The sequence below is a fragment of the Lagopus leucura genome, unplaced genomic scaffold, assembly GCF_019238085.1.
Source record: "Lagopus leucura isolate 7727_CA_CO unplaced genomic scaffold, USGS_WTPT01 Super-Scaffold_100057, whole genome shotgun sequence".
NCBI classification, from domain to species: Eukaryota; Metazoa; Chordata; class Aves; order Galliformes; family Phasianidae; genus Lagopus; species Lagopus leucura.
In genome coordinates, this window is record NW_024962303.1 from 1,036,507 (window position 1) to 1,050,153 (window position 13,647).

The following is a 13,647-nucleotide window of genomic DNA, read 5'->3' on the forward strand; positions in this document are numbered from 1 at the left end:
TGGTGGGGAAGAGAAAGGCTGCACCTCCTCCCTCCTGGTCTCTGCCGGCTGCACCCTTTCTTATCACGCAGCCCCACAGAGGGATGCTTCTCCTTCCTTATGGGAGCCAAGGACTCATCAGTGCAGTGTGTTATGATGTCTCCCATGTGCCCACCGTGGCCCTGCAGGTCCTGGTCATCCGCTGCTCCTCCCTGCCGCTTTCAGCACTTGCCCAGGAAACCCATTTCCCAGTTTTTGTGCTGAGAAGCATAGGTAGGAGATGCATATTCAGCCTCCTCACAGTCATTATTTGCTTGATAAAATTTAGTGTTTGCATAATTGATGTGTTTGAGACAAGGGATCTTAAAAAGCACATAGTTGAACACTGTGAAATGGGACAGTTTTCCAAGTGCTTAGAACCTATTGCATGAGGCAAACCCCATCTAGAAGGATGCCTTGCTGAGCAGCTCAGGTCACCCCATGGCTCTGATCTCATTGGAGAGACCACATGATCCCATGCTTCTGGTGGGAGAGTTGCAAAAAAAGGCCACAGAAGAAGGAAATAAAATTACTTGAGTTATTTCTCGGCCCCTCTGCATCACTCCCTGCTTGCAGAAGAACTCTCTGGTGTCAGCATCCAGGAGATGTGTATGATGTGAGCACACCCAAGCAGAGATTCCTGCAGCACTGCAGGGCTGTGGAGCAGAAGGAGTTGGGTCACCCGGGCTGCTTCTGGCTCTGTGTGGGGTGTGGGCAGTTCTGCAGCATCTCCCATGTGATGCAGTGGGGAAGGATGGCCAGGGCTGGATGATGTTGGGCAGCACCTGAGTCATCGCTAACAGTTCCTGCCACTGTGCCACCCTGGGGTTGAGGCGGAGCTTTTTGCAGCAATCCTCTGGTTTGGTCTGACCTCTGGGCTGCACTGATTCACCGTTTGCTCTGAGCCACGTGGCAAGGAAGATGAGCTGCCTGGGAAAGCAAAGTTGGTGATAAAAGGGAGCAGCAGCAGGCAAGGTGTTTGCAACACAGAAAGAAGCTCATTCTCCCGGATGAAAGGCAAGGCAGTGCGTGCGTGTCTTCGGGCTCCGCAGCATCTCCCAGAGCTCGGGTTTTATGTTTCTTTATCCTTCAACTTCTTCCTTAATGAGAAATTAATTAGCGTTGTAGTTCCTGCCTGGGAACTTGTAAACATGCAGCAGCCGTGTTGTCCCCCCCGCCCCTGCAGTCCCGTCCCACCCCCTCCCCGAGGTGCAGTCCGATCTCTCTGACACAAACACTCGAGAACAAAGCTGCCCGCCTAATTCAGGGAATTATCAGGAAGCCTGGAGCTGTGCTGAGATAATGAGCCTGAAATAGCAGCCTGCTGGGTCTGCAGCAGCGCCGGGACCCGGGCTGGGACCCCAGGGGAGGGCAAGGTGAGGTGGGGACGTGGACATTCCTCTGGTGCTGCCCTGGGTGTGCAGTGGGATGGCTGGGCTTGGGGTTCTTGAGCTTTCCATCCTGCCCTGAATGGATGCTGCTGGCAGTGCTGCTGCACCCCTTGCCTGTAGGAGCAGAGTGCTTTGCTCCCCATGGTGATGTCCTCAAGGTGAGGTTCCTCTGCGTTTGTGACCCTGCGCCATCACAGCTCCCAGTGCCTCACGCTGCTATTCCTAACTGAGCTTCCCCAGAGCCCTGCAAAAAGCTGGTAAAGGGCAAAAGCAGGCCTGAAGGGCAGAAGGGGAGGGAACATGGCAGAGAGGAGGGCTCGGTGAACCCCATCACCCCACCAGCTGCAGTGGTAGGTCCTACTTTCTTCACTATGATGTTATTTCCCTCAATGGACAAGTTGTGTCTCATCCTGTGTGCACCAGCTTGGTGCCAGCATGTGCCCTGTATTAGCCTCTGTGGATAACACAGCTGATGCTGTGTAAGGAGTGCTCTGCAGAAGCCCATTTCCCTGCTGCTGCTCTCCCTGGTGCAGCGTTAACAACAGGAGTTTCCCACCCGGAGGACAGGAGGTTTCCACAGCGAGGAGATATGAGGGAAGGGAAATCTTGTGATGTGAATGTCAAGCCCTTCCCTGTGATGCTCAGATGATGGGGCTGAGAGAACTACTGTTTTGTTCATTTCCTCATGGAGGAAATGTGCCATTCCAAAGATGACTTGAAGTTTCCTCAGCAGTGAGTCATTACTTTGTACACGAGCTGAACATCAGAGCATAATCGTAAATAAATAAAACTGGCGGCATAAACTGGAAATTAAATATATCCTCTCCTTGTTTGAAATGCACCATGATTCATGCTGTTGCTTCCTAGTTAAAATTGTATTTTAAACCAGGTTGTGAAGCGTTATAGGGCTCTTTGCAGCATTTTGTCACTCTGGGTTTATGTTGTGGCACTGCTCAAGGAGCACATTTTGCCTGTGTGCTTGGTGTCAGTTACAGCCACCCCCTGTGTGCCTCCTCCTTTGTTGCGTGTAGAAGAGCGGTGAGCTGTTTTGGGAGCCTGAGATGAGCAAATGACCAAATCCCTTATCATTTTTATTTATTTATTTATGTATTTTGCCAGGCCAACTTCAGGTGGACGAGCTCCCAGCCTGGTTCCTAGGGATGCCTGGGAGAACAGACAGCAAGTTCAGTGTCATCGCTGCATGGACTGCATGGAGCTGCCCTGAGTGCTGCCCAACATGTACAGCTGTCACCCTTGCTGCAGGCATCAGCCCAGGTGCATAAATCCCATGGAGAGAGGGTGAGTCTTGTGGCACTGTGCTCTGTACACTCTTTGTTGGCACCAAAGGGCATTTGGTTTGGACAAAAAATGTCCAAACTTCCCACTCTGTCCTGAGAGCCATGGCCTGGCTGCTTTGGCATTCCAGAAGGATGAGGGTGATGCTTGCTGAACTTTCAACACAGTGCTGTCTGCAGCAGCTGGGTGTTGTACAGCGGGGGGCTGCTCGGCCACATCCCTGCTGCGTGCTCACCCTGCAGCAATGGGAATGCTGAGGTTCCTAATCCTCCCCTGGCCACCGGTGGCTCCTGAGTGTCTGGCTGGGCTGCGGAGCTGCTGGTTAACACAGCTTGGGAAGACCTGCTGGGTGAGGAGGTCAGCACAGGCATCTGGGGTCACCATAGGGTTACCCAGCTCTTCATTTAGGCGAGAAAATCGAAGTGCTTTGCTCCTCCCCAGAGGTCCAGGGAGGCAGGGGTACTCTTGAGGTTGGACAATGCAGGTCTGCAGAGTCACTGCCGTTCACAGCGTGGCACGTTCCACACTACTGAAGGCTGAGGGCAGCTGGGAGGGAGGAGGCAGCATCGCTATCCCAGCTCACGGCCCTCTAAAACTGATGCATTTGCTCCTATCCCTGCTGGTTCCTATGCCATACACTAATCCACGACACACTGGATTCCTCTACTCCCTAAAGCTGAGCCTACTCAGACCAGACCCACTCTGTCATTTCCACTGTGCCAAGAAACCTCTGAGGCCTCAGTGCATCACAGTCCAAACCCTGTCCCTAAGCTAAATACCCGCAGTTGCCTGTTTTGGCAGAGCTCAGCTGTGAGACCTGCTCCCTGTGAACGCCAGGCAGGAGCACGTAAAACAGGAACGTTAACTATTTTTCCAGCTGTCTGCAGCTCATGAACTGTAAAACACACTAATGTTACACCTCTGCACCTTGCCAAGGAGATGCCAGTGACACTGTGTGTTTTCTTTTTCCTTCTTTAATATGGTTTCCAAAAGTTGTGGAAAACATCTGACATCAGGGGTACTTCTGCAGGAGCATGGCTGCTGCTGCTGGTGGGGTTTGGGCTCTCATTCCCCACCACACACCCAAGGATGGGATGGGGCAGGCTGCACCTGGTGTCCTCCAGGGCCATGAGCCTTCAGAAATGTCCCAGGTCCCACACATGGCTCCTGGGCACAGGAACACAGGGCTCAGCCGAAGCTGCACCCGGTGGGGCAAGAGGGAGCAGCCCGGATTGAAGCCAGTTTGTGTCTATCTTTGAACCCGATCCCTCCCTAAGCCTGTTTTGGCTCTGTTTGTTTGGAATAGACCCGAATCTAAAGGGAAAAGCAGACAAACCAGACTAAACATCAAATATTAAATAGCAACTGCTAATATGACAGCCATTAAACACAAGCGCTCTCTGCCTCTGCAGCAGCTGGGAGCTGGGCTGCACACCCACCTCTGGAGCCCGGTGCTACCGAAATCGAAGTCAGCCTGCACGTGTATATATCAAATTGCTGGAATGAAGAAGAAATCCAGTTTCCTGCTGCCAATCTTTCCGGCATCTGAGCGTCTGCTCCGAGCCAGGGGAGGAGGCAATGTGCTCTCCCCTCCTGGGCTGTGGGGAGGGACGCAGGCGGCTGCTTGGTTCTGGCTGTGCGCAGTGCTCGGTGGGGGTTGGCAGGGAGGTCGCCCCTCATCCTGCTGGAAAATTAAAGAAATCTTATTTTGTTTTGGGATGGATCCAAGAAGCTTTGAAGTCCTGGGAGAGATCTGCTGGCCAGGCCAATCCTTCTCTCCTCTCTCCCAGAATTTCAAAGCCGCAGCATTGGGATGCATCCAAGGAGAGGGCTTCTGCGCCGCTGTGGGGAAGGGGAGCCCACACCACGCTCCTGGGCCTAGGGCATGGGTTGCCCCGTGGTGCAAGGCTAGGAGAACTTGGACCAAGCGATGGCCGAGGGTCCTTCAGGGGACGGTCCATGCTGGGAACAGCAGAGCGATGAGGCATCCCAGGACATTGCGCTGCATGCCTGAGCCAAATCCCCCATCATGCCATCAGTGGGCACTTGCAGCCACAGCCTGGTCCTGGGTCCTGCTCCTTATCTCCCGTGCTCCTCCTCTTTCCTTGAGCAACTACTTTATCACATTTTGAGCATACCTTCCACTTGACTTAGCACTAACATATGTACAGTCGACATTTCAGTAATGCCTTACAAATGAGCTAGGGTTGTCTGGGAGATATCTGCTGCCCCGGGGCTCCATCACCTCCACTCCCTAGCCCTGCAGCTGTCTTGGGGTGGAGAGCCCTCCTGGTGCCCCCACAGCTGCTGTGGTGCCCAAAAACCTGCTGTTTTCCTGTATTCTCCCTCAGAAGGCCAATGCAGAGGGAGCAGGCTGTGGTGCCCAGCGGCCGCTCTGCTGGCACCCAGGGCTTCTGTGCACCGCCTGCTGTGAGCAGCCCCAGCAGCACTCTGTATTTGCAGCTTATAAATGGAGAGACAGGAAGGCAGATGGGCTGTGTATTTGTTGAAGTGCTTTCATGAAGAAAGCTCTGGCTGCACTGAATGCTGAGTTGTGCTTCCGCCATCCCAGCAGTGCAGCCTTCTGGATGGAGAGGTTGAGAGTCCTCCTGGAGGCATTCCCATCCCAGACGTTCCCCCAGACACACTTGACTGTGGATTTCTTTGTTCCGAGCTTTTATGTTTCCTGCAGCCCTCTTGAGCTCATGAGCACCGGCCACTTAATGGCTGCAGAGCCTGATCCATGTTTCTGTGTCACTGAGCACTGGGAGAGCTCTGAGGGCGCGTTGCTATGCTGTGAGAAACGAGGCAATGCAAAAACGAGGCTGTGTGTTATGGTGTTCTAGTGCACAGGGCCCAGCATCCATCACTCCCAACATCAGCTGCTGCGGCTGGAAGGCACTGCCACCAACTCACCTGCTCTGCTTGATCCCCTGCATCAGGCTGGCAAACCATCCTTGTCAGAGGTGTACTTAGCCTTATCCTTGAATGTCTCTGGGAAAAGCAATTCAACAACCTCCCCGAGGAGCTTGTTCTGTGTCTGAACTCTAGTTAGAGTTAAAAAGGTTTCCCTAATGTTTAATTTTCTCCGCTGCAACATAACACCGTTATTCCTGGTTCGAGCTCCTCGATGGCTCTTTTTCCCCTAAGCCTCCATTTAGGAGAGATGGGGCAGGAGTTGGATGAGCTGACTTACAGCTCAGATGCAACACAGTTTCAGCCAATTCTGTTTAATACAAGTTAAGGTAGGCAGAGTTTATGGGATCATATCAGGTTTTAAGCGGACTTAGGCAGCGCTCAGATGTCCTCTTGTGACATGAGCTGGTTTTGGAGCCGGTGCTGCAGACAAGGCAAGGCACAGCTCTCCACTCACCCCCCTTTTCTCACTCCCAGCTCTCAGGTGGGTGGCAGCCCCCAGCACAGCTCCACGGGGCGGGGAGGGGCTGGCCATGGGGCAGGTGGCACTGCGATGTCCCCATAGGAAGGCACTGCTGTGTCAGATGAGCTGCCGGCGTCTGGGCAGTGAGCATCAGTGCAAAGTGGGGAGAGGAGCCCGGAATGTGGAGAGGAAATGAGTACAGGGAAATTCAAAACTCTCCCCAGATGAAAAACAGAGGGGAGGAGGTTTTATGGCACGTGAAGTTGTAAAAATATGGTCCTGATTTTCTTCCTGATTTTTAGCTTAGCAAATCACACCGAGCTCTAGTTGTGCTGTCACAGCCATGGGGATCCCTGCAGCAGTGCTCACCATGTTGGGCACCAGGAGCATCATGGGGAGGGCTGAAGCATCCCTGAGCCCAGAGCCTCCTCAGCCCAGCCCACCCCACCATGCCCATCCCCACGTCCCTCGGTGCCACATCTCCACAGTTCTGGAACAGCACTGAGGATGGTGATCCCACCACTCCCTGGGCAGCTGGGCCACTGCATCCCTGCTCTTTTGGAGAATAATTTATTCCCAATACCCAACCTGCCCATCCCCAGGCACAACTTGAGGCCACCACTTCCCATCCTATCATAGTTATCCGCAGAGCCACCATGCCTCAGTCCGACCCCTTTTCAGGCAGTTGTAGAGAGTGATGAGGGGTCCCAGGAGCCCCAGACTGACCCACCCCATTCCCTCAGCTGCACCCTACAAGACTGGTGCTGCACACCCCTCACATCTCGGTTGCCCCTCCCTGGACATGCAGCCACCAATGATGCATTCAATAACCACAGGCCGTGGGGTTATTCCTCATACAAAAACTGTCTCTGGTGTGACTTTAAGTAATGCTGTTTAAATTTTTTCTTCTCTGAGTGTTTGTAATGAGCAGCTTGGATCTGTTTAGAGCACATTCATTAGGGATTCTCCCATGTATTTGGCTTTGCTGGGCATATAAGTGGCACAAGTTGCTGGGTGAGGTTGGTGCTGCGTGTGCCTGTGCTTATTGACTCAAAATGTGTTTCCTATGGATGTTCTGTAATATTTACTTAAATCGAACTGCTTCTGGGGCTGCTGGCAGAGAGCACACTGAGCGGGATTTCCACGGCTAGCAGAGACAAAATGCTGGGCAGGGTGGGAACTGATCGTCTGAGGGCTCGAGCACATGCACTATTTGTTTTATGGTATTTATCTACTTTCGTTTACAACGTGGGCATTTTTATTTATTTATTTTTAAAACCTCCCCCCCCCAAACCTTTTAAAAGCCTGCGGCTCTATCTGGGATCTGGGATTCCAGTTACAAACTTTTACTGCTCTGCTTCAGCCACGACTTTTCTATAAACGTGTGGTTAGGCTATTTTTACTTTAGAAAAAGGGTCGGTTTTCCCCCTTTTTTTTTGTTTTTTTTCTTTTTTTTGCTGATCAATTGCAAATGGATGAAGGAAATTTGCTCAGACTTTCCCCGCAGACATTCCCCATTGGGCAGAGATTAAACACGGGGAATTTTAGCCTGAGTGCAAACGCTTTGGACATTTATGAAGGTGGGAAAGCAGGGGCTGATTCTGAGCGCTGCTCTGCAGCTGTGCGGCGCTGCTGCTGCCAGTGATGGGCACGGGGTTTTTGCTGGGTGCTCTGCATGGGGGCACTGCTCAGCAGGGTGAGCACAGCTCCTGGAGCCCAGGGAGTGCATACAGCCTTGCTGCAGGGTGGGAGTGTGCTGCCGGCTGGGCTCCAACTGAGAAATCCCCACTGAGTCCAACGGTGGATTTGCACTGTGACAAATCTTTGTCTCCTGTTGAGAACTCAATTTTCATAGGAGATAATCAAATGTGACCTGTGTAACAGGGCGGTATTTTTACAGGATGTTTTGCTTTCCTTCCATTAATTTATTTAGTTTGCTTGTTTCGTTTCCTCCTTTCTCCCCGGTTCCATTCGGTGTTGGCGGCGGTTCCCAGCCCATGCATTTTGATGCAGGTTCTCCAACTGCTTGTAACCGCTTCCAAGCAAGGAGGAAGGAGGTGGGAAGCACAGCGCCCTGCTGCAGGCAGGAGCACGGCTGGGGAGCAGGGCAGGGAGCTGAGCCTGGCTGTCCTCACCTCCTTATCAACACCAAAATGCTGGGGATGGCTGCTGTGAGCCAGGAGGTTATCAGAGGTGGGTGAACATGGAAGGAAGGGATGCAGAAGGACCAACGTGGTGCTGTGCAGCATGGGAGCAGCACAAGGCAACAGGGCAAGGCAGCACGGGCAGTGCCAATGCCACCCCCTGTTCTCTGAAACCCCCACTGGTCAGCCCCCTATTTACATGAATACAAAATCCACTTGCAGGTTTCTAAATAAAACAAGAGCTCGCTCCTTTCTGTAGCAGAGCATATTGCAGCCGTTTGTCACCACATCATCCAGTAGGTATTAATTCCCAAATCAGTTTATGACATGTTTTATCATAAGTTACTGGAGAAGGTAGCTGCATTGAGCAATCATTTGATAAACGGCACCATAATTTAACATGCTCCTCCGTCATATTAGTAGGGAGCAAGATTTATTTCCTTCGTGTGACTTTAATTATGGATAATGCAAAGCAGGGATTGAGGCAGCCGTGCTGCTGAGGCTAGCAGTGTCCTCTGCAGAGCAGAGTTCGGGTGATGTGTGGCTTCTGTAGGACCAGGGGGTGGCAAAGGTGGCTCTGGGTCATCAGTGGCAGCTCAGTGTGGCTCATCATGGCTTGGCGTGACTTGGCATGTCTCAGCATAACTCAGCATGGCTCAGCATGGCTCAGGTGACTTCCTTGCTCCCAAATGGATGAAGAATCCAAGCCATTGAACCATCTCAAGGCTCTGTTTGCTGCTGTCCCATCCAGGAATGCTCCGGGTGCAGAGGGATGCTGCATTCCTCCCTCTGTCCTTCAGACCATCCCTGCTGTTGGGCTAAATTCTGAATTACTGAAGAGTACAGGGCACAAGGGGATAAGGAGCACAGAGGGAAGAGATGCTAACACACATTGAGCTGATGTCATTTCTTTTAGTCAGGAGCAGGAGAAACACAATCCAGTTCTCTCCCCCCCAAAACAGAACAAAGGAGAAAGTCCCCAAGGGGAGATTAAACATAAAAAACCCACAAAACGAGAGGAGAGGAACAAAAAGAAAGAAGAAAGGAAGGGACAAAGCCCTCCTCCCCTGAAGTATCCCCTCTCTGTGTCTGACAGCTTCTCCCTTCCGCAGCTCCCAGCCCCGCTCAACCTTACAGTGCCATAAAACAGAGTTTGTGGCGTGTTCAATCGATTATTCCTCCTAATGCACTGTTTTTGGAGACAGGTAATTTATTTCAGATTCTACATGTCTGCATGCAAAAAGAAAAAAAAAAAGAAAAAAAACAAAAAAAACAAAAACCCCCAAAACAACGTAATCCCCTTTTTTCACTTTCTTCCCCTCTTTACTGACAGGCGTTTTTTGCCCTGTGCCCCCTGTGCCCCGTTCCCTCCTGCCCCCCTCTGAGCCCCCTCAGACGCAGTGTTTCCCAGTGGAAGCTGCAGCCATTCTCACAGTGAAACCCAAGGCAGGTAATGACTTTCTCACCCCATCCATACTGCAGCAGGAACCGCTGCCTCTCCAGCTGCATCCCTTTATTTCGGACAAGGGGGAGGGGGAGATGCCAGCCCTCTCCTCTTCCCCCTCCTCTAAGGTCTCTTAAAAAGGGGAAAAAAAAGAAGAGAGATGTAAAGGGAGCAAGTGTGTGCAGAGATGGGCTTTCCATTAGATGAAGGGTTCGGGGCAGTGGGCATACAGTGCTCAAAGGGTTCCATCCTACATAAGCTCTGGTCTCCCTGGAACAGAGGAAATTGCCCATCTTTGCAGCTTTGCTGTGAAAAGCCCCAGACGGACAGGTTTGTAATTCCTTTGGTTATAATTTGCTTCTCCAGGCTGATGGAGGAGCTGAGCCTCAGTGGGGGCATCTCGAGGATGGGACATAGCCACTGTGGGAGCTCCTTGAGACCGAGCCCCCCACTTTGCTGTTGTTTTCTATTAGAGGAGTGGGAGAGATTTTGATCGCATAATGAAAAAAGCATTACGAGGGGAAACAATAAATATCAGGGAACAGGGAAGGAAGAGGGAGGGGAGATATTGATGAGAAATGTAAACTCTGCCATCCACCAGCCTCGTGTTGCTGGGGCTCCGTGAAATCCTAACCCTGCTCTGCTGAAGCAATCACCCCTGTCCGAAACACAGGCGAATTCCAGGAGCTGGGGCTGCAGCTCTCTGGGGTTGAGGCTGCCAGGGTAGCTGTGCAGGGTCCAAATTATTGCCCCAGATCTCTCTGCATGGCCACAGTCCTCCCTTTCCCCCCTTCCTGCAGCAATGTGCCTCTTCTGACACTGCTCAGCACCCATTGAAATATTTTGTTCAATGAGGAGGGACATGAGCCGACCGACAGCCACCTCATCCTTGGTACTCCGGCCCATCCCTGAACCCCATGCCTTCATGTCGGGCCATCCCCAGCCCAGGACTGACTCTTTCTATGTCCATGGGCTGCTCATGACATGCTGCTAGGAGCAGGCGGTTTCTTCTCTGCCTTTCAGAGGCTGGAAAAGAACGGGGAAAGCTTTCCCACTCAAGCAGCAGGTGCATGTGCGCTCAGCTCACATCCCGTGGGCTCCCGGCTGTAATTTCAAGCACGGGCATGTTGCTGACTGGGGAACTAGGGAGCAGTGGGGGCAGGAGGAATGTTTTGCTCAGGAAGCTATAAGTACACTGTCGGAGGTTTGGGATTGAGGACAGAGGCAGCGCCGTGCTCCCTCCGGCTCGTGCTACTCTCACCAATGCCTGTCCTCATGGCAGCTCCTCAGGATCAAAGCCTGCCCAATCCCTCTGCATCTGCCCTGCTGCTCTGGGATGGGCACCTGGGCCAGGTGAATGCTGCCAGTCTGCGGACACTGCCCGCAGATCTCCCACTTCTGAAAAGAACACAGTGAAGTGGGACCAGAGGAGCAATTAGGGTGTCAGTCCCTCATCACAGCTTCTCACTAGGGGTCCCAAAGTGAGCACAGGGACAAACCTGGTGAGCACAGGGTGGGACTCAGCACATAAGTGGCAGCCACTTGGCTGCACTGTGCCATTCCTGTGCCTGTGCACCACATCCTTACCACCACAGGGACCCAGATTTGGCAGTGACGGGTGTTTTACAGCCATCAAATGCTGCGAGTGAGGCAGAGCTAAGGACCTTCCCATCCTCTTGGCTGCATCTCCCCTACAGCCGCTGAACCAAACTCCATCCCCTGTCTGCGCTCTTGCAGCCAATCCCCCACTTGCATGCTGGGGGCTGTGCCAGCAGTGCGTGGATCTGCTCAGCACCTCAGCAGGAGCTCAGCTGCTCTTTGGGGTGCAGGTGAGTCAGCAATCTGCTCTGCACAGCGGTATTTCTATGTTAAGCTGCTGAAGTTTTGGTAAATATACGGCCATGCACCAGGAGCTTGCAAGATAAACCATCTCGTTGGGAATTTGGAGGAGAACAACAAAAATGATTAAGCGGCTGGAGGGATTGACTTATGAAGAGAGATTAAAAGAGCTAAATCTGTCTAGCTAGGCTACCCAACATCCGTGGCGAGATCTGATAACTATCTACAAGGATATGAGGGGCGTAAATCACAGCTTGGGGGACTGGTGGGGGGCAGCCCTGGGAGATTACTGGCAGCAACAGCCGTAAGTGGAGCACAGGAAAAAGCATCAGCGAGGAGAGATCTGGTGCGGGCTGCTGGGCTGGGGCAAAGTACAGGGACAACCCATACTCTGCCCTGAGACAGCACCAGCAGTGAGTTGAGGAATTCCTCCAGCTCCTGGAAACACAGGCTGGGATGCTGGCAACAGAGGGGTTTAAGCCTCTATCAGTTAAACGCAGCCCTGGAGGAGAGTGCCATGACACGGGCAGCCAGGGATGTGTGCCCACCTCAGCAGGGATGGCGCAGTGAATGCTCCCTGTGTGCTGTGATCTGCAGCAAAGCAAAAGAAAATACCAGCTGTGGAAACTGGATTTTCCATAGCCAGGTGCTAGGTACAAGATGTGAGGTCTGATGGAAGCTTGTTAAAACGCTCACTGGGATTTTCCATGGTGCAGCCGACACCAAAAGCTGATTTGTTCCCATCGATCTCATAGAGCAGTGCCACTCAAACGAGCACCTCAGAGCCAATGGGACAATCTGAGGGTGTCCCACTGAGACAGAGCAGCGTAGGTCAGCTCCTCAGGTGGCTCAGGGCTGCTGCAGGGCGATCACATTTCCGGCTGATGATCTCCGAGTGCATTCAGGAGATGATGGCAGAGCCGCCTTCACCCAGGCTGCGTCCCCAGGATGGAGAAGCAGAAAGTAAAGCTCAAGTGATTTTGTGAGGTTCAGTGGCAACCTGGCTTGGCACTGCCTTGTAGCTCTGCTGTTCTGGAGCCACTTGAGCTGCTGGGGATGAGGGTTCCTGATGGGATCTGTTCATGCACTCCTCAAACAGCAGTCATGGCTGTGTCCAAGATGAATTCCCATAGCGCTAAACAGGGATGCTGAGGAAGCACCCAGAGATGCAGCACCTGACAAACAAAGGGATATTTCTGATGGTTTCAAGTAATGCTCAGCTCCCACACACTGCTACATTTGATTAGGTTTTAGGAATATTTAATCTGCACTCTTTCTAAAGCAAGGTTTCAGCTCCATTCCTGCAGTTATCCCTCCTGCCTGGTGCACGGCTGAGCTGCATCCCCCTGGCCCTGTGCTCCCCGTGCCCAGGCACCACAGCCACCTTCCCTATGTATGCTGAGCTCCAGCAGCTTGTGCTGGGAGCTGCTGGCTGGGAGCAGCCCGAGGCAGGGAGCAGACAAGGGCTCAGTGCTGCCCATGGCCTTGTGCCTGTTGTTCTGCCTTTGCCATCTTCCAACCAAGGCACCCGCCCCACGCTAGCTGAAATGAGAGGAAACTCCCTTCAATCGGCAGTGCAGCAGCGTAGGGCTAAAAGAGTAATTCACACTGAATAATTCACTTGAGACTTTTCTACTTCTGGCAGTTCATAATTCCTCATGTGGAGCAGTGTTTGCGTTTGCAGAAATAAGGAGAGTTTTGCAGCTTCCCTGTGCCTACGTCCCCAGGAGTGTCTCCATTTGCTGCCTGGATGAATTACTCAGTGCCAGGGTGCGCTCCGAACCCAGCAGCTGGGTGGCTGAGGGGGCACTCATATTTGCTGTTGTTTATCTTCTCAAACATTTGTGTATAACAGAAGCAAAAATGAACCTGAGGAAATCTGCCCAGCGGTGCTCAGGAAGATGAATTTCCCATCCCCAGAGCGGTTTTCAGCCCCAACTGCAGCATCCCCTCTGCAGGGAGCACTGCCAAGCCCTGTGTCCCCCTCCCCCCCTTGTTCTGGGCTCTGGACCCCCAGAGCAGTGCAGCTCTTCACGTGGTGATCTGCCCATAGGAGCTCCCAAGCCCCTCATTTCACTTCCCACAAGCCCAAGCTTTCCAAATGACAAATTATGTTTTTGCCTCTAATTCCAGCTT

General features: G+C 52.5%; 1 long non-coding RNA gene across 1 annotated transcript in view; it reads left to right on the forward strand.

The window, feature by feature from the left end:
- Nucleotides 1–1,127: 1,127 nt before the first annotated feature.
- Nucleotides 1,128–13,647, forward strand: part of LOC122188239 — a 61,394-nt gene continuing 48,874 nt past the window's right edge. The window contains exons 1-2 of the long non-coding RNA XR_006181530.1: nt 1,128–1,394; nt 2,529–2,708. This is a non-coding gene — a long non-coding RNA (uncharacterized LOC122188239). The remainder of the gene's footprint in view (nt 1,395–2,528; nt 2,709–13,647) is intronic.